Source organism: Perca fluviatilis, chromosome 10, assembly GCF_010015445.1.
Source record: "Perca fluviatilis chromosome 10, GENO_Pfluv_1.0, whole genome shotgun sequence".
NCBI classification, from domain to species: Eukaryota; Metazoa; Chordata; class Actinopteri; order Perciformes; family Percidae; genus Perca; species Perca fluviatilis.
In genome coordinates, this window is record NC_053121.1 from 24711216 (window position 1) to 24732551 (window position 21336).

Consider the following 21336-nt stretch of genomic DNA (forward strand, 5'->3'; position numbering starts at 1 on the left):
CACTGTGGAGGACTTCAACAGCGGGATAACAGTCTGCTCTGCAGCGCAGCAGCAGCTGCCGTTGTCGCAATTCATAGATATACAATATGTTTATATGGTCGGAATTAAACAACCCAGACGGTGCGTTCACTCGCAGCTGCCGTTGTCGGAATTAAACAACACAGATGGTGCATTCACTTAAAACAGGTAGCCTCGTGGTGCATTCACAGTAATTGTAAAATACCCTTTTCCCATCTGGGGTTCAACAGCAATTTAGGCTACTGGTGAAATAAGATCCAATAAACCAGAGCATGTTTTTCTCCTATCCCAGAATGTTGTGTGGACTAGCCAGACCCTCCTCCGCAGCACTGTGGAGGAAGGTCTGGCAATGCGAGACTACCCATTTTCAGTCTTAGTGTGTCAGCATGCTAACATTTATTAATTAGCACTAAACACAAAGTACGGCTGATGTGAATGTCATTCATTTGCTGGTATTTGGTCATAAACCAAATATTTATTATAAAATAAGGATGCCGCTGATTTAAAAGTCAGGCAATCACAGTTGTAGAGAAATTTCACTCAAAACCACAAATGTCAACCTGCTTGTGGCGCAAGAGGCAAAGTCAAGGATCACTAAAGTCGGTAGGATTCATACTCTAGGGAATATGAATGTTTGTATGAAGTTTCATGTTAATCCATATGTTAAGATATTTCAGTCTGAACCAAAGAGGTAGCCATTGCCACCCACAGAAGTGTGGCTAAAAACAGAGCTTGGGTAAGTTGTTGTGTAAACTGGAAATATGCAAATTGTACCGTAAGATGATTAATTATTAAACTAGAGTCACTGGTGCTGATGAATAGAGAGTAGTTAGCTCATTATATCTTGGGACTGCCCGGGTGGCACAAGCAGCACTGGGGTGCCAGCTTTCAAAGTCTATAGCACACAGCTGACAGGGACACATTTGATCTGCAGCCTGACAGTGAAGTTACTTGTCAAAAAATGTCTGTATACATTTGCTGCTCTTTTCTGAGCAGCACACTTTGCCCTCTAAGTGCCAACTCATCATGAAGTCAGAACACACACAAAGAGCATTGGGGTTGACACGATAAGATCTCATGAAATAATTATGGTCCAATTCCCAGCCAAACTTAGACAGGGAACCCACCCGGGACATGGCATCCATCCAGGTAGTTTTTTATTTATCCACTCCAGCTTATTATGTAATGTACAACACCGCAAACAGATTCTCTGGAGTTTGAGCAAGGTTTTCCATATAACCATCCAAGTTCGAGTTTGATTTCTGGTGTCAAAGTTTGTAGGCACTAATGCTTGCTTTAGTTTATCATGTTGCTACTAACGAAGGCATTGCTGAGGGAGGACAAATGAAAGGTTGATGACTTTAATTAGTGGTTCTTAGATTGCAAATACCACAGGCACTAACCCTTGTAAAGATATTGGGCCTAATTTACTAACACTAGCGCAGTTTGCGCTGCGTCTGTTTATGCGAGTTCGGTAATAGCGCATGCTTCCACATTTTGCGTAGTATTTATCAACCCTGACACCCATCAGGCAATCAGCGTCTTTCTCCACCCACTATACCGTAAATTGCGCTGTAGCAAAGCGGTACTTGTGCTATGATATGACTGAGTGCAGACTGCGATATTCCCACTGCTGATGCTATGACTATTTGAAATGATCCTGATGCCAATATTTGTAATGTAGCGAGGAGTTTAACAACTGCTGGAATGGGATGTGAACGCTGAGTCAGAGATTCAATTTCATCTTTGATTTCTTCCAGTAACTCTAATATTGCATGGCTGCTTGATCTGTAACGCTAAATGATGTTGTGTTCACTGACAAAGTGTGATTCTTGTGTTAAAAATATTTTCAGCCTCGCCTATGTCTTTGTCTTGCTCAAATTACTGTTGCCATTTCACCAGCGGCATAAAGGTCTACGAGGTGCGGCTGGTTTAGACCTGCTTTTAAGAGGCGGAGAATTTCCCCCGCAGAATAGAGGCGCGCTCTTACTGACAGTCTTTATAAATACCACGGAATATATAATTAGGTGCACTTTGCGCTTATCCTCCCACCTTTTTGGGTGGAACTCCCACTTTCCCCACGACCCTCCCACGAACGCATATTGAAAGCGCAACTTGTCTCTTCTCGCTCATGTGGCAGACAATCTGCGATTTTACCCAAGTGCGCCCTGTTTGTAAATAGCCCGCATCGGTTACGTCTGTCTTTGCGACCAATTAGCGCCTGGAAACAGGCGCAAACGGCTTGATAAATCTAGCCCATTGTATTTAAACACTAAGCTGACTACATCACTGAGTTTCTGCCAGAGTTTCTCCACTAACACATAAAGGAGACATCCTATAATCAATGGACAAATACATGATTTTCACTTGTCATATTATGTGGTTAAAACCTGCGTTTTTCATATCTTTTCAACTTGTAAATATTTAAAGTGCCACACATACGGCACCCACAGATGATGGAAGAAAGACTTAAAGCTTACTGTGTCTTTTTTGTGCTCCTGTGAGAATGGAGCCCCGGTAGAAAGCAAGTCTTTAATCAAGTGTCTAACTAGACTCATAAACCATACTGAAAGGCCACCCTTAGGCACCTTGCTGGGTAAACAATACCATCACTCTGTCATGATCCTGAATTAAGATATTACCACATGCATGTAATTAACATTTGTATTCTGTCCCAGAACAATATTTCATCTTGATTAAATAAATATTGAGCGACACCTCCACGAGAAATACTTTTCTTCTTCTTTTTTAGCTGAGAGTAGAAACTGGATTAAATAGAGGGTCTTTACAAAAGCAGAAAACAGGACAGGGAAGGTATTTGTGCAGCACAAAAATAGCAAACCCCCATCAAATCTCTCTCTCTCTCTCTCTCTCTCTCTCTCTCACTCTCTCTCATCGAGGCAGTGGCCCTGCTTCAGATGTGAGCATTATCCACAGTGGCACATCCAGCTTTTATGGGCCGGCCATCAGTGAGTAGGAAGTGAAGAGAGAGCTGGTACATGGTGACATGTCAAGATTGTTTTTTTTAGGATTGGCCTGTGGGAGACAGGTGAAATAGAGAGAGAGTGATGTATTGTGACTACTGGCTTGGAAGCTTTAATGAATCAAGCTTAACAATGCAAGGAATTGTCTCATCATGCCTTTAACAGGAAATGAAAAAATTACTTTAATGGTGTTTTTGCTGAAATAATTATCAAAGAATAGTCATTCAAATAGGACAGGGGACATTGGATATGGTGAGTTTGTAAGCCTGAGATGATAGGATAAAAACTTTGAAGCTACAACTACTTCATGCCTGAAGCCAGCTAATGTATACCCTCTCTAATGAAAACATGGGAGCAAGGGAGTGAGAAGGGGCTGAGGGAGAAAGGCTTTGAAGATCACAGTGCTGCCATGCAGTGTGGTGTTTGGTACCCCATCAACTAGCCCAGAAAAACATGCTTTCTTTTTCCAGGAATCTGCGCCACTTGCTTTTTTCTTCTCCCTCGTTACCTCTTTTATTCCCATTGGCCTCAAGTTGTCGCAAACTACCTGACACCAGCGTAACACAGAGAAGAAAAAAAAATAGTGGAGTGACAAAGAGTGACAGAGAAAATTGTAGTGATGAGGGACGCAGGGGGAGTTTATGAGAAAAGGGAGAGGGAAGACAACGAGGAAATAGTTGATGAGAGATGGGGATCTGAGCGGGAAATAGCTTAGCTGTAATCAATGAGGGCAAATCCCACTGGAGGTTGCACAGTCTCTGGAAATTTTTGTTTTTCCAGGAGAACGACTCACTTAGACAAAGCCTTTCTTTAAAGATGGTAGAAATGGAGGGGGTAGTGAAAGAGAGAACAAGATATGAGAGAAGGAAAGTTGAGCCAAGAAAGACACGTACAACGTTTTATTGGAGAAATCACAGAGAGCAAAACAGGAGCTATTTCTGAACTCGCCACAAACTGGTGACAGGAAGATTGCCAGTGTCTTCAGCTCTATGTCACACCCACCTCCACCCTGAGACACCACACCTGGACATGTTTCAAAGTCAACTGACTGGCTGTGTTCAACTTCATACTGTTGTTCTGAGATCCATCAGTCACATAAATAAAACATATTGTCATCATAGCGAGGCCAGTACCATCTCTCTCCTCTCCTTACTACTACATGCCCACTACGTGCCTGACTGGCTTTGTGATCATCGACCTGCCTCCTTAGCTGCTCTTTTGACTTGTCACAGCAGGAAAAGCACAATTGCACAACAAATAATATTAATGATGGATCTGTTCCATTTAAGTGCCTAGCCAAGCTTTGTCAGTGAGACAGCATGCACACACCTGTGCTTTTTCCTACTGTGATAAATCAGTGAAAAAGGTTTGTAGCCCCGTTATTACCTCCGCTAGCCCTTAAAGTAGGTAATAAGGAAACATTCCATGGAGCAATACTAGTCTCTAAACTGTCTATAGGCCATTTTGACATGTTATTGCAGGTGTATATCATGAAATCAATAATAATAATAATAATAATAATAATAATCCATTTTGGATACAATTCCATTTAGCTCCTTCAGTTTCAGGGTCCTGGTGTTGTGTGTGCTGGCTCACTGTCACACTGTCATGGTTTACTGGGACACTTAAATGAAAAAGAGTCATTATTAATGTTATTAGTAATACTTATCAAGTCAAAAATGCCTGCTGTAAAAAAGGAAATGGCACAATGCTTTTTTTTTTATTTTCATACACAATAAGCATTGAGACAACAATGTTGTTTCTATTGGCCAACCCTGCAATATGTATGTTTGTTAACGTATGGTTAAACAGTGGCTGAAACTCCTTCTCCTACACCTTTTAGACATCAGCATTGGGGAGGGTAAATCTGACAATATTTATAACTTTCCAAAATCGACAAGCCCGCCTCATCTCATGCAGCAATTGGTGCTAAGGTGAGAAAGTATGCAGAGTTTGAACTTCTCTCTCAAGCTCTCCTTTTTTAACTATTTGTCACTTTTCAAACGAGTGCAATGCCTTTGAAGAGAGACTTTCTGACCCTTACTCCCCATTTGTAGCATTCATTGCGACTCAGCCCTTTCTGTGACTGCAGGCTTCTCACCCCACCTCTAGTGTGGCTGCTCAGAACAGCTATAAACACTTTGGCCTTTAGATGTGGTGAGACTTTGCACGAACCAGTTTTGCTTCCAATATACTGTACCACAATTTTTTGTCTCCCAGTTTACTGCGGTCTTTGTCTGTGTTGCGGTCTAGCCTGAATGCCTGTACTTTTGACTAACATCCATCTCTGATGTTGTGGTTTTCTGCCTTCACCCTCAAGATGCTTTTACTTGTGCAGACCAACATAAATGTGCCTCATCCGAGGAGTCTGCTTTTGGGTCTCACTTCATTAAATGCAACAACTGTACGATCCATCTGAGCAGCGAGACTATGTTTCAAAACCTACATGAAAAGTTCAGAGCCTAAAGGAAAGCAAACAGTTTCACTCGAACAGCAGTGCTTGAGAGACCATCCAGTAGCAGACTGCAAGCTAAATACATCTCTCTCCCTTGGTAGGTTTGTGTGTGTGTTGGCTGGCAATCTGGTTAAGACATTGGCCGTCACTGGGGTTTCTGGTCACGCTATTCTGCCTGGCATTATTACACCACCCATCACTCAGGCCCAATGTGTAGCCTACATTATTCATGCCCCCAGAGGAGTTCATCAGAAGCTGAGACCGCAGGTGCTGCGACAGCGCTCTCAATCACATTCGCCCATGCCGTCTGCTCATCCGACCCCAGCGTGACATGGCAACCCATGGTCCAATTCAGTTCAGCTGTGGAATCAGGCCCCGAGCTGGGAGTAATTGACCAGCATCCATTCACAAGTTACTCCAAACATACAGTAAAATAATCTGGAAACTACCTTCAAGGGCTAGGTCTAAGACGTCACACAAATAACGAACCGAGTCACACATATCAGCTCACGCCTGTCAACTTCAGCCGTCTATTGGGTAACAGATAGCCAGGGGATTTTATTAACTTGTTTGTTCAATTTCACAGAGCCACATAACTCCTTTTGCCATCACACATGTGAACGCAGAGCTTCTCAAAGCAGCATAGCCCGTAAGCCAGGATGTGCATTTCCACTCTGCCGCTCAGTTGTGTCCTGTCATCCTTCACGGCGACAAGTAAATTCTTGTGGCACATCTTTCTGCTGACAAAGTAAAGAGTAGCCTGCGAGGTTACCTAATATTGCTGCAATTGATAGATACATTTACATGTGACGTTTCACAGCTGTCCTGCTGCCCGCGTCCACCGTTCAGACATTGGAGGGATTCAAGGTGAGCTGTCACTCGCCAAATGCAGTGTTATTTATGACTCTGCGCCTCTCTGATAATGTGGGTAAGGTTTGCCACCATCAGAGCCATTTCTCCACAGCATGATACCACTCATTACCTCACAGAACTCTATGCATCTGTAATTACTCTTTTATGCTAATCACACCTGCATTTTAGAGGGCAAATTGTGAACTTTCAGTAAGATACCATGTTGTCTTTAACTTTTTGAATAAAGAGTTTTACTTTGTAGCAACCTGCCTGTAAGATGTTACACTGCAACTCAAATAATCCAGTCAGCAGTGGCTCTACATGTATGTACATTATAAGAAATGTAACTTGGGTGCTAACCAATAGTTCACGTTTAAAGAGATACTGTCAGTTTGGAAAGCAAATTAATTTGTGATGAGGAAAAAGCTGTGTTAGGTGATATTGAATATTGAGTTGTCCAGCTTCCTGGACATGATATACTGTAAATTGCTGATAATAGTTTTCCACCCCTGCCTTCACCTGTCAGTGGGAAACAGAGCAGCTCTTTTTTGTCTTCTGTCTGAGTCTCAGACTTAAGCACATAAATGAATCCTAACAAAGCATAAGTTGCATTACATAAAATGCTTGTTGCTTTTGTTTGGGAAAGTGAAAGAGATTTAATAATATATTATTAGTAATTGTCACGTCTAGTCCCTTTGTCAAGTTTCTTTGTTTAGTTGGTTTCATGTTTCTGTTGGTTTTCCCATTTCCTGTTTTATTTTGAAGTCTGTCTTTTCTCCCTAGTCTTGTCTGGTTTTACTTCCTGTCTTTTGGTTTTCCCGCCCTTGTCTGATATGTTTCACCCTAGTGTCACCTGTCCCTCGTTTCCTCATTACCCTGTGTATTTAGTCTCTTTGTTTCCTTTATGTCATGTGGGATCATTTCGTTCTGTCTGTGTGCGTCATGTGTTGCTGGTCAGTGGAGTCAAGTTTTTGCTCTGAGTTTTTTGTGTTTTTGGAGTGATGTACTGTGTGTGCCTGCTCATTCCTGGCTTCCTCGCTTCCTGGCTTGCGTGCTTTTGGAACTACTTGTTGTAAATTTGTTGTTATTAAACTCCGTTTTCTGAACTGAACTGCATTGCATTTAGGTCCAAGCCTCGCTACTTACCCCTGTGACAGTAATTCAACAGAACCTGTTTTTTTATTTTAGCATATTGTCGTTATCCCCTTTCTTTCGGTTTGTTTATGTGCTGAATGTGGGATTATATGACCCGTTCGGCCACACAAGGATAGTAAACATTTAAACTACATTTTCCCTCATGTAACTGATTAAGATGTGTGAGCGAGAGAATTTGGACTATTGTCATGGCGAGGATACTAAACAACTAGTCTCGCTTTGTCCACAGCAAATCCCTGCCAATCGGTCCCAAAATGTCCCAGTTACATAGTAAATGCCATAAACATATTCTTTGTAAATCTTTACAATCATTCCCCAAAAGAACCACGCAGGCCTGCCTTGTTGCACGATCCAAATTTTCATTCAAAACTTGCCACTTTTAGCGAATAGCTTGCAAGCTACAAGTTTGTTGAGGTTTCCCGAAACCAACAGAGTTTTGCAAGGCGAGGGACATCCCGGCGGAAGATCCGGCGGCGACGGATGTTCCGGTAAATGAAGGGTCGTTGATCCAGACTACTAAACAACCCAATATTCTGCCAAAGTTTAAAATCTTACTTAACGCTCTCAGTGTTAGTAAATGTTCAAAAGTTTATTATAGTATATTTGTGCACAATAGTTTTCATGGCTTTGCATGACCTTCACATATCCTCCTCACCTTTTAATAATAATAATAACAATAATAATGATGAGTGGCAAGGTGCCTTTTGCCGAGGGTATTGGAAGAGACTTAAGACCTCATGGAAATAAAAAAAATGGGTAAAGAAAATGAAGGAAAAAAAACACATGCATGCCTCGGGAATGCAAAACATGACAAATATGTCCATTGGCCTTGTTGTTAAATTCCAGCAAAAAAAAAAAAACTGTTGTTCTCATTACCTCATACAGATGCCCTTCTCCAGCAAAAGCCACAGAGTAATGAATGTGCTGACTTCTGCATTGCACTCTTAGTGTCTGCTTGCACCACCATAAGTAGGGATTAACTTCTCCCTAATGAAGGGCAACTCAGTGCTGGTAGTGGGACCAATGGATACCAATGAAAAGACCCTCTGTCTCTCACCCTCACAATTACTGTGCTCCAGGATAAGCACTAAAAGGTGTGAAAATGCCTACAGAATGCTAAGTAGGCTGATAAACAGCACAGTGTGTACAACGATGCATACCAATACACAAGCCTATAACCTGAAATATACAGAAGTTCAAACAACTGTATGTGCCTTTTATAGGTGCACACATAAAAACACAAACCTACGCATACACAAAAGATCAATGACCTCCCTGTTCCACAACTCCACTAATGGCTCATAACACATCAGAGTGGCACCATCACATACACATACTGCCCAGCTACTCATTCAACTCCACTCTATTTCACACAGCATACATGATAATGGTCTCGCCTGCATGAAAAGCAGGGCACAATGTGTAATGCTCATTCCCGACACGATACAGTAAGAGTATCATTCATTCTTGTCACTGTGGCTATAACAATGATTCTGGTTTTGCCACATCAGCTAACTTTAAACTGAGCCAGTAGTAGAATCCGTCTCTTAAAGCTTTAGTGCGTAACGTTTTTATAATAATGAACGTCCATTTCATTGAAGTCATTGTCAAACGAGTTGATACAAAGCAAATTAAGACTATCGGCTTTACTGTTTTTAGTCGGTCGAGGTGTTAGTTTTAAAGTGGCAATCGAAGATTTTCATTTAAATACATTTTTGTTATCTATTGCCAAATTAGGTAACACAATTCAATTACTGCTAATGCAAACCCAACATTTCCTACTGTTGCAACTTCACATTAAAAGCATTTAACTGGCGAAACAGGAGTTGACTATTATTATGACGTAGAGACCGGAAATGCAATTTGTTTGTTAGTAAGCTTGACACTGACAGCTATCGTTCATCACTAATCTATCTTCAAAACAAGACGGCGGTTATTTTCTGCATTTTTTTTGACAACAGATCAGTTTGAGAGATTGCAGGGAGTATCAGCCGCATTGAGCAGGCGACTGGCTGCACACCTCAAACTTCTCAGTGAGGTAACTAACTACTTTCACTTTGGCCGTTCGCAGCCTAATGCAATGTGCAGCATAAAATCAGATCACAGTTACTTACAGAATGATGAAAAGAGCCAATTATTGCCTGACTTCTTTATTAAATTTACAATAGTTTGGTTTGCTGCCCTATGTTTTCTGGGACGTATAGTTTTTGGACCCTTCCCGATCTAGCGGTCGGGTCTTTCCAAAGAGGAACAAGATAAATCTGAGTCGACGTAAAATGACAAATGGATTTGGAAAGAAGAAGACAACAAAGTTCTGCAACACAAATCTGTTTTCAGTATTTGGACATTTCTCTATTCTTTGCTTTCTTGTGACATATTAGATAATTCAACAATTCGTTATTAAACGACAAAATATGTAATTTGTAACTTCACTTGAGAGCATTTTCTGATCTCACAAATAAATCCATACTATGTGACAACACTATGGTTAAGGGTTGGTTAGGTTCAGGCACAAGGAAAGATCATGGTTTCGCTTAGAATAACAAAGATATTAACCTTAATTAATGTGGTGAAGGTTTTGGAATGGCCGTGGTCCTGGTTGAAAACAATTAACAAAAAAAAAAAAACGGTAGTCTCTTGCGTTAAACTCGTGTGCTCGTGTTGAACCATCCATCCCGACCTCATCCCTGCACAGACTTGGTCACTCTGAATTGCTCTTTTGCTCACATTGTAATTACTACAGCTGCTAGAGGGCTTGTAGCTTGAACGTAAACATATGTCATTTTGAGGGACTTGTTGAAATGACTAATGAAGCTCAGCGTAAGTTCTTACAGGAAGACTTCATATTCCTTTTTTCATCACTCCTAATGATCAGCTGTTTCATGTCACTTGTCAGTAGTAAATCAGATTGAGCTGTGTCGTTAGTTAAACCAATCAGAGTCGGCCATTTGTCACAAGCCTATCACAGCATGACATCCTGTTTTAAATCTGCTCTCTCCCCTGCAGTTGTCGTTTCAGGAATAGAGTGCGTCCCGCGTCCTCCCCTTCTACCACCGGTGGTCTCGCCCACGGCCTCTGGTATAGTCAGCGCTTGGCTGTCGATGGTTCCTGTGCACCTTCATCACCACCACGAGTGTCTGGACTCCATCGGGGGATATGTTTGGGTTTCACTAACCCTTTATGACATTTGGGTTCAATGGAGTCCAATCTCCAGAGACTCGTTACATTTCATGTTTGTCTGTACAATAAATATGTTCATATTCGTTTAGGAAGTCTCTCCTGATTGAAATGCGGTCGTTTTACTTGGGAGCCCAGAAATGTCTCTTCGGTGGAAGTGCTAAAAACTCAGACATCTGAAACATGACAAGGGGCTCCAAGAAGTTTTTTATAAATGTTTTGAATTTTATCAGCTTATGGTAGGTTTTTTACAATGTAAAATGTCAATCTGCAAAGCAACTATAGCCGTAGATAAATGTATGGAGTAAAAACTAAAAACATATGTAGGGGAGAAGATGTATAAAGTAGCATAAAAAAATTAAAAGGTACAAGTACCTAAAATGTGTACTCAAATAAATGTACTAAGGTAGTTTGCTTTAAAGCAGCCCTTTTAGAAGAGTGCTCCAACAACTGATTTCTTTTCTTCAGTGCAGCTGTTTCCACACAATAATGGTACTTATGCATAAATGATAATCACATTTCCTCACTGTGGCCCTTGGTGACATCCCTGTGACATCCACTGTGCTTATGTATAAATTATGTCCACATCTATTTAAGCATTACTCACTATCCCACATTATGGCCCCATGTTCTGTACTTTTACATAAAACTGTCTTTCACTGTACGCCACATTACACAAATTTGTATACTGCCCATTCAAACGGACATTCATTTAACAAAAATGTTTGCATAATGGCTCTTATATATAATAATAGAAACTGTTGTGTGTTTTTTTCCATATCAAATTATAGCTATTATTTCAAGCAAGGTTAATGTGATAATATTGTAATTCAGGAGTTAATTAGTTATATATTGTGTATATATAATAGTTAAAACAGTGGCTTCTAGAAAACCAGAAATGCACTCACACATTTCATTACACATACACTTTCACGGTTAAATTTAATGCAGTATAGAGGTGGATGAATAATGTCTTTGTCATCATGAATTTATGTTTTGTTTTTGTTTGTTTTGTCAATGTATATGTCACCATTAAGTGTACCTTTTAATTTATAGTGAATGAGTACTGTATGACTGCTGGCTGTCTCTATGTTAGTCCTATGTCACCTGGGACATAGGTGAAAAGGGACTGCAGATGAAAAGTAGTTATTTTTACTAATTCTGGCATATTTACATGGTGTTTTTAATATAACAGTGTTCATAAATATGCATGGTCCCTATCAAATAAACCAATACAATAAAAATAATTGACAAAGCAACATGTTATATCCTGGGACATACATCATACATGAGCCACATTAATTTTTTATTTCTTCCACCATCGTGACAGTTGTTTGTAGACATTGCACAAAAAACGCATTATCCTTTAAGCTTTTACTAAGACAATTTGCTTCACTGATGTAGCCTAAATACTGAATATCAGACTTTATGGTCATCTGACTGCTGAGGTGAAAGTGTGTACTCTGAGCTAATTGGCTTCAATATGGCATAAAACAAGCCTTTCATCTAACTCATGCTTTCCTAATCACACTGCCCTGTAATAAGAATATCAGAAATCAAATTAATGGTGAGAACAGGTCTTGCTGCGGGCTGGCGGGATAAGTGGGGGGGGGGGAATATCCTCAGACTGAGATAAAATGTAATTTGGATGGAGGACAGAGGAGAGGGGAAATGTTCTGAGGGAACTGGAGCAAGCATCTGTCTGAAACGAAGGAAATGTCAGGTCCTGTTAATCTTATCTGAATGGTTGCCTGCTGACGTGGATTTAATTTTACACAAGTGCACGCCTGCTAACTTGCGTAAGTGCACGCCAGACTGATTGTTAACACATGCATGTACATATACATGTATATCCAGTGTGGACTTTGGTGGCCTTGAGGTGCCAAACGCAACAACATTTGACAAAAAGCAATAACAAAATAGAAAATACAACATTTCTGAAAAAACATTTTAGAAAACCCAACAAAACTGAAAACACAACATTTTTAAAAGTACAACAAAATTTAGAAAACACAACAACAATTTACAAAAAAGTAAAGGTATGACCAACAATTCTTCATGATTGGACAGAATCCAAGTCAATTCAGAGTTTATTACCTTTTCTGAATGTTGTTGTGTTTCCTGTTTTGTTGCTGAGGTTTCTAAAAAGTAGGTTGTGTTTTATTAAATGTTCTGTTTTCTAAACTGTTGTTGTGTTGTCTGATTTGTTAATGGTTTTCTAAAATGTTGTTTTCTATTTTGTTATTGTGTTTTGTCCAATGTTGGTGGTTTTTCATACCTCAAAGCCATCGTAGAAAACACATTTGCAAAGCACCATCCTCACACACTATGACCCACAGCTCACCACTCAAACCGTGTACACACATAAATTCTTATTTCCTCAAATAGGAACAATGAGATGCAGCAAACATAAACAACACACCCTTACCTTCCACATATTCCCACACCAGCGTAAAGACGAACAACCACCCATTTACAACTCAATAAAACACACAACCACACACACACACACACACAAACACACGCACACGCACACACACCAGAAGAACGAATAGTAAGGGTGATTCTGTCGAGAGGCTACATCTCTGTTCCTTCACCCACCCCCATTCCCAGAGCATTACCCATCATTCTCAGAGGCGACAGGCAGAGAGAGTGAGGAAGAGAAACATGCTATGTGAAATGGGAAATAAAGAAGTGAAGAGGAGGAGTGGGAGATGTGACAGCAAAAAGGGAGACTAGTGAGAAAAGGGAGAGGGAGTGCCACATTTGCTCATCCTCGGGCCTCTGGAGCACAACACGCATGCATGGCAGCCTCCAGCTCATCACGGGACAACAAGGAGGAAGGAGAACAAGAAAATGAAAAAGGGAGGCAGCAGATTCAAATGAAAGATGAGATAAGAAGATAAAACTGTGACAAGGGAGTAGAGGCGCAGAATTATAGAGTGAAGGAGAGTAGAAAGAGGGAGAAGACGTGATGGGGAACATGATGCTCCCAGTAGCCACTGTGGTGGGTCTTTGACAAACTCAGGGATATTCATGGTGGGAAAGCAGGCTAAGCTGCCTTGAACATAGATTAGCAGAGAGCCACACAAACAGTGAGTGATTTTAACACTGAGCTCTGCAATGCAGAGTTGCTTCTATGGTTCATCCATGGTCACATGCAGGTTTTTTAAAGCTTAAAGCTCTAATGTGATGTTGATGTTGATATATTTAGCCAGTTTTAGATGTACAGAGTAATTATATGCTTTATGCTTTATTAAAACACAGATTACGATGTAATGCAGAAAATGCAGCAAAGGATATATGGTAATAAGTGGGAATCAGCATAGACGAAGGAATTATGGGCCGGGAGCTTTGGAGGGGAGAAACCTTTAGGAAACATGTTGATGATTGCAGTTCAGGCTATTTTGTAGTTAATTAGCATAGGGGTACCGTGGTGAGCGTGCTGCCACATTTGCTGTTTCTGTGACACAGGAGTGCTGCAACATGAGGGGAGGTTAATTTCAGCAGTCGAGCAGATTAATACATTTGGGCACAAGCCTATGTACAGTTGCTACACTGGTTTGTATCATAAAAAGGCATGGACTACACTTGCAGACTGCCAATCATCAGTTCTGGCTATAATGCAGCAGCCTACAGATAAGGCAAGAGGAAAAAGCAGAAAGGAAAATCTCTCTCACTGACAAAGTATAGAAAACCCTTCTCAAATGTCTCTGAGCAAGATAACATTTTAACAGGCTGCAACTCCAAAACCAGATCTCTTATGTTCAGCAGTTGAGGCGAGGCAATGTTCCCTCATGTCACACCAGTTCGATGACTTGAGTGAGCAATGTGCAGCGCTAATTTCCCTGCCAGCCCAGGGCATGGAGCGGGGTCTACGTCCTCAACATCGTTGCAACCTTGTGTATCTACACACAAGCTTTTTTCTGTCCAACAGCTACCTTTTATGACCTTCGCTAGGCTCCCTTGTTGTTCCCTCGCTTCCCTCTGTGCTGCTCTGATGTGAAAACAGGACTGAAGCTCAGTAATTTGGAGTCAGAGATAAGGGCAGGCAAAGGATATTACTTGTGGGTAGACAGTGATTGAATCGGCTCCAGAGGGTCAAACACACGTAATGACAACTCGGCGGAAATCCAGGACCCATTTATTTAACTCGGAGAAGCCTCAAATGACAATGGTAGTGTGTACGTGATGATGAAATGCACCGTAGCAGAGCTGGAGGGAAGAGCAGGGAGAAAAACAAAAGGACGCCGGAGCTTGCATCTCTCTCTATGATCATGTGAGCCTAATTTATGTGTAGGAAGGAGACTGAATACACCTACAGTGATATTATGTCAGTCAGTTCATTTAAGGGCATTATGAGCACAGAAAGCATGCAGAGACAAAACAAACTGAAGTCTAGTGTCTCATTTTCCATCCAAAATTTGTTTTCCTTCCAGATGTGGCTAAGCAGACAGGACATTGGGGTCATTGGACAGCTCAGTGTCCACTGGACCACAAACTAATTGTCTAAGCACACACAAGCTTAACTTTGACACAAATTTCCCAAAAACAAATTTATGAATGGTTATGAATGGAAAACAAATTTAAAGCAGCAATAATTAACTTTTTTTGGCCAGCAGAACAAGCTGTAAACTAAAAAAGTTAATATGGCGATCGTGGTACCAAACGGTTGCATTACACATCAAGTACACATGGAATATCATTAGCATTCATTTGGAGTCATGTTTTAGGTCTTTTGGTCCGGCTAATGTAAAGCAATATCGACTCTCCTTTTAGTTCTATTTTGGTCTCAACCAACTCCTGAGCAAGAAATCTGACTCTTTAGCAGCTAAATGCTTCACTATGTTCACCAGTTAGTCCGTAACCTTGTCTGTCTGCTGAGCAGATAGTGTACAGTGGGTTTATCATTGGAAACAAAAGTTATAGGCCGTAAATAAAACTGAGCTGAAGGACACTAAAACACAAAAAAAGAGCTGAAGGAAACTGCAGAGTTGGGTGGAGTTCATAATTACGACTCCTTTCACATTACACATCATAGTGCAGCTTTAAGAACTCCTGTCCACAACGTAATCCCTGGCAGTTTGCTGGCCGTTGTTAGTTCTCAGAAAAACTGTTGGCCAGCAAACTGCTCGGGATTACGTTACCTAGTATTACAAGTGCATCTACAGAGATAGAACAATAAAGAAGGCAAACAACACTTTGGGTAACAAGAGGGACCCCCTTGCCATCTCATTTGAACTGTAAGCCATTTAGTTTTTAAACCGGTAATGCACTAGCACCTTGTTCCCCATGACCACTCCTTCCTGGTCACAAACGATGTCCAGCTAGTCTGGCCTGTCCAAACTATTTTTCTTTTCCTTACGCCTAATTTGTTGCAAAGTGCGAAGTTTGGGTATGTGTAGGAGTATGTCTAGTGGTGACTTTTGTAATGTTGTGATGAAATGCCTTGTGATTGTGCTGCAAACCAATTTCCCCACAGGGACAAATCTCTCTCTCTCTCTCTCTCTACATATTGCATGTCTGTCAGCTCATCAGTATGTGTAACTGACTTGTTCAACTGCAACGTTATGCTTTGCAGACAAGACATTTCATCCAAAACGCCGATTTATCCTCTGCTTTTCTTCGCCTCACTGAGACCATGCTTTGAAATGCAGTTGCAGAGTTTGACACAGTTCAGTAGATGACACCTGGAGTCAGAATCAATGGGCTTAAAAAAACAAAAACAAAAAAAACAAAGACACAACAGCTCTGATCAAACCCCTGGGGAATCCTCCTGAGCCGTCTGGCACCTTTGTGTATGTGTGTGTGTGTTTGAGTGTATTGCATGCTTGGGTGGAAAATTCCTCTTTTACATGAAAATGCACACATGAATGACCCCAGAAATAACAAATAAGCATGAAAAACTATCCCAAAAACAAGACCACATAATCTCAGAAGTCTGGGCCTCTAATCAATGAAAACAATTCAAAGGCAGGAGTAGTCTGCTTGCATGCTTGATAGTTACCCAGCGGTGAAGACGTGATTGACGTGGCTGCAGGATCGGAGCCTCCCTGGAATCAAGCCAACACTTATGTGGCTGCCCTGCGCTGGCAGAGGGGGAGGAGGGGTGGGGTAGGCCTGGATGTGAAGTAACAGCAGCAGAGACCTCCTCACACAGGGTGGAACCTACAATACAAAGAACAGGGTCAGAAACTCCTCCCCAGTGGACTGAAGAAAATTTGATAAGAGGCTGAAAAAGGCACACCATTTAACAGCTGTCTTTTAGAGTTAAATCCTTTATTGTCGCTGGGATAAATGCCAAAGTCCCTTCTCAGCCCTGTCTTTTCCCAAGCTCAATGACATTCAGACCTAGGAGCAAAGCAGTAACAGCAAGGGTTTTAAAACTCGTGACATTGAGCATAAAGTAAAGGTCTTGGCCAACCTTTGAGCAAGATAGACAGAGCAGGGTGGCTGGGCTCTAACTCAGCAAACCTTTGTGACTCTGGCTCCGTTGTTTATTAGGAGCAGGCAGCACACTCAGGACTGGAATATAATACTGCTGAGAAGCTGGGTGCTGGCCGCTGGGAGGAAACAGGGACTCAGGCGACGTGGGAGGAATGCCAATGAGTGTCCCCTTTCCTACCTGAGATTTCATTTGCTACTCTGGCACAACGCTGCCCTGCAAAGCTACTCTATCATGGCCTCAGGTTTGATGGCAATGTCAACAGTCCTATCTCTGATTCCAAGCCTCATCCTGACCATTAACCAACTAATATCTGCATTAATCCGCTTTGATATGGCCTGACCAGGCAGGCTCAGTGAAGACAGACGTTCTTGGAAACGAGGGCTCTTAGAAATAAGAGGAAGATATTCAGAGAAAGTTTGTCAGCAAACAGGTTGCCTTGTCACATTTCCAATAAATCTAGTGGGGGAACAGTGCAGAGGTTGGCAGGAAAAAAGAGAGCACATCCTAACAGTTCAAAACAGATATAAAAGTTTAATGCCAAGCTTGCAGCAAGCAGCCAGCAGAAAGGCAATGAGCTGAACTATTTTCTGAGTAGTAAGTGGCATTCATAATTCAAATTATAGTTTTATATGAGGAAATAAAAGATTTATTCACCTATTGTCTTCCTCCTTCTGTCTGTAACACTTCTACTAAATTAATGGCAAATCTGTAGACACTGTGGGCTTATTACATTTGTGTGAATGACAGAATATTTCAATGGTTTAATGCACTCAATATGCAAAAACTTTTGTGCGACATCCCGCAAGGGTGTCAAAATGAAACTGGCAACTGCAAGAGACAAAGTGAGAGACAATTTTCATTTTAAAAATCATAATCCAGCACAACAACCATTCCGGATTTTCCTTATCAGCCAATTAAATCTCCCTGTTCACATCAAATAATGAAATGCAATAATATGAGGATATAAAATGTGATCAAATTTGCCATAGATATTCATTCAGTCACAGCCGGACCACCCAGGGGGAGGAAACAGCAGGGACCAAAACACATAATGTGGAGCAAAATGTTGAATACAGACATTATACATGCACAAATAAAGCAAGAGGAGAAACTATATTAAGCTGTTATAGCAACTTGCCTCTAATTTGAAACTATCAAATGTTAATTAACTGTGAAGACAGTAAAGAAAGATGTTAATCAAATGTGAAAATATCAATAAACAGTTACATTTTCCTACTTACAGTAGCCTGCAGAAAGCATGCACAGAAGGTACACACAGATGTCGGTCAATGCACTGAACAAAATAACAATGTCACTTTACATAAACATGTAACTTGCATTGAAACACAAATGAGAGCGTTAAGCCATAACCACAGTAATGGCAATAACAGCTCCCCCAAAGAATAAATGTACACTTTACTGAATTTGACAATAAAACCACAATAAAATCACTGTGCTTACAGCTGCACTGGAGACTGAAAACAATATGAATGCTGCACAAGGAAGATCTTTATGTGAGTGAAAGAAAGTTCAAGTATCAAATGTGCAGCCTCTTCCCTCTGTGTACTTTCTATGTGAGAAATCAAAGTAGTCTATATCAATTGTCTTTCCAGGTTATGCTGATTACAAAATAAGGGAGTCCCAAGGCAATGTGCTCAGTGGATAAATTTAATCCTGAATATGAAACACCTGTTTATGATTTTATTGATGGTCTTTATTTATATCCCTTTTTTTGTTATATATACACATACATACTGTCTCAGTAGTGACAAACTGAAATTGGCTTTAAACTGAAAAGATAAATGCAAATAGACTCCTACTAGCTTTTCATTTCTTTTGCCTCTCTTATGCCTGTGGTACTCTTTGGTATAAAGTCATTCTCAGATCACCCTTTTGATCTGAAGTTGTTAACGACTGAGTCAGACTAATATAGAGAGAAAAAGTCTGTGAGCCTTTATTCTACTAGTTTTGTACAGACAATGTATTTTTCCATAGAGACCTTCCTTAATTGTCTTTTCTAAAAACCTTAATCATGAAAATTGTTTTAAACAGATATATTATGTAGTTCTGTCCTGGACACTAAAACTGAAACAACGTCATTTTAAATCAATTATTTAGGATAATTTCATTCAGTCTGAGGTTTAGTTGGCTTGTCTAAGAATAATGAATGTTAAATGCTAATAAAATGTTGTTTAAAATGGTGAGATGCTCTAATGTTCCTGTCCAGTACAGTAGTATATATTATGTAGCTCAGAATGTGGAAATAATTTATTACATAAAGCTTTCTTCCCCATGCCTGTCAGCTTTGCTAGATCCTTCAACAGATTACAGACGTCAATCCAGAGAGGCTAACCATTTTTTTTCATTCATAAAATGTGTGCAATACAAACCTCATTAAGGAGGTTTCTGGGGGATATACTGTCCCTTAAATTGAGCTGATAAAAGAACATCCGAACATCTTAACTTTTACGGGTTTCCTTTTTTTGGGGTTTCCATTTTTTTGTCATAGGTTATCTTAAAAGCTTCCTAGCAGATCAGCGACCTCAGTCTAGGCCACTGGTTGCCAGGCTCCATAAAAAAAAGAAGAAGATACACCTCAGTGCCTGAAATGGGCCTGAACTCACCAGTAGTACCGGCACTTCTGATTTTTGTCCACGTGAGTACCATTACTTCTTACTGCGACCATCGGATGCGACCTACCAGCCCTCTCAGACATTTACACAAGCCGATGCAGGGACAGAGTGACCTGCATCTTGAGAAACTCTACCCACCCTGCACACGGACTGTTTTCCCACCTCCCCTCAGGTAGAAGGCTGCGTAGTATCCAGGCAAGGACCACCAGGCTGAAGAACAGCTTCTACCCGAATGCAGTCAGACTAATTAACTCCTCCACACTGCCATGCCTTTGAGTCTTCTCAAGAAATAGCACTGCACTTTATTTATTTACTTACTTGCTGCTATTCTGATGCTGTCTTTGTAAATTATTTTATTTGTAATTGTTTTAAGTAGGATAGGGCTTATGAAGGAATGTTTTTAATTATTTATTAATCACTATAGTAGTTGGTCAGCACCGAGACCTGATTTCTTATTTTGCTCTCCTCAGTGTTGTGAGAATGACAAATAAAGTATCTATCTATCTATCTATCTATCTATCTATCTATCTATCTATCTATCTATCTATCTATCACCACCTCCTGCGGTGAGTAGGTACGCACCCCTAAACACCTGCAAAACTGCGTCTCTCACATAGCAGCTTAACGCTGAGAAAAAATGTCCGTGTTAAATGGTATTTAGAAATGAATAACTGTGCCTTTACAAAAAATAACATTTAACCTTAGAAAGGGATACAACACCTTTATTAAAAATTGGCAGCCCTATCTAGATTATGTGGATAATGTGATGTTGGAATGTGACAGACCTCGAAAATTTTATACCTACATTAAAATATTGGAGCATCCTTTTGGGGAGGGGGGATGGGGGGTTGTTTGTTTGCGTTTGTTCTTGTTCTTGTAAACTGGAAAATTAAAATAAAGTATTAAAAAAAAAATGTCCGTGTTAACATGGATAAATGTATTGGATAAACATATTATTAAACCGCATCTGAGGGTTGTCCCCCCCCCCCCCTTAAAAATATAATTAAAACCACGCTGTGTATTGTAAATAATATACACTTCAAATAATTGTGTAAGTAGTTAAACAAAGCAAACACACACAGGGCAACAAAATGTGTTTTAAGTTTAGAAACATTTTAAATCCCCCCCTCCCTTACCTCAAAGTGGTCTGGTCCACTGCTTGGTTTTCTCCCTTTACGTTAACGGTACCAGAGACGTGTTGAACCCATATGTCAGATTATGAGCGAATCTTTCACCCCATAGTCACCAAAGTATAGAAATATATACGGTAATATCTATTTCTATACTGTATATAAATTGGAGCCATTCCTAAACAAGCCACATATCTCCAGAACATTCTGACACTAAAATGGCATTTTTCAGACGGGCACATCAGGAGAAAATTAACTTTGTTTGAGACCTGTTTCTGTCTCAGGACCAAACTCTCGCGAGATCTGGCAACACACAGAAGCCAACATCAACTAACGTTCGTGAACGCCCTAATAAAACTAATCTCCGTGATGCAAAATATGTCTTTTAGCTGTGTAAATATCTAACATTAGCAAAAGAACATATTAATACATTATTTAAACATAACCTTTCATACCAAAGAATTTTTAATAAAGGGAAGAAGTT

At 40.5% G+C, this 21336-nt stretch overlaps 1 protein-coding gene across 4 annotated transcripts in view; it reads right to left on the reverse strand.

Annotated features, from left to right (window-relative positions):
• drp2 (dystrophin related protein 2) overlaps positions 1 to 21336 on the reverse strand; it is a 206951-nt gene that overhangs the window by 128253 nt on the left and 57362 nt on the right. For 3 of the 4 annotated variants that reach the window (XM_039813153.1, XM_039813149.1, XM_039813154.1), the window contains exon 2: positions 16649 to 16809. The gene's annotated coding sequence lies outside the window, so the exon portion shown is untranslated. Of the gene's footprint in view, positions 1 to 16648; positions 16810 to 16888; positions 16993 to 21336 lie in introns of all 4 variants that reach the window. The other variant, XM_039813150.1, reaches the window with a different exon arrangement.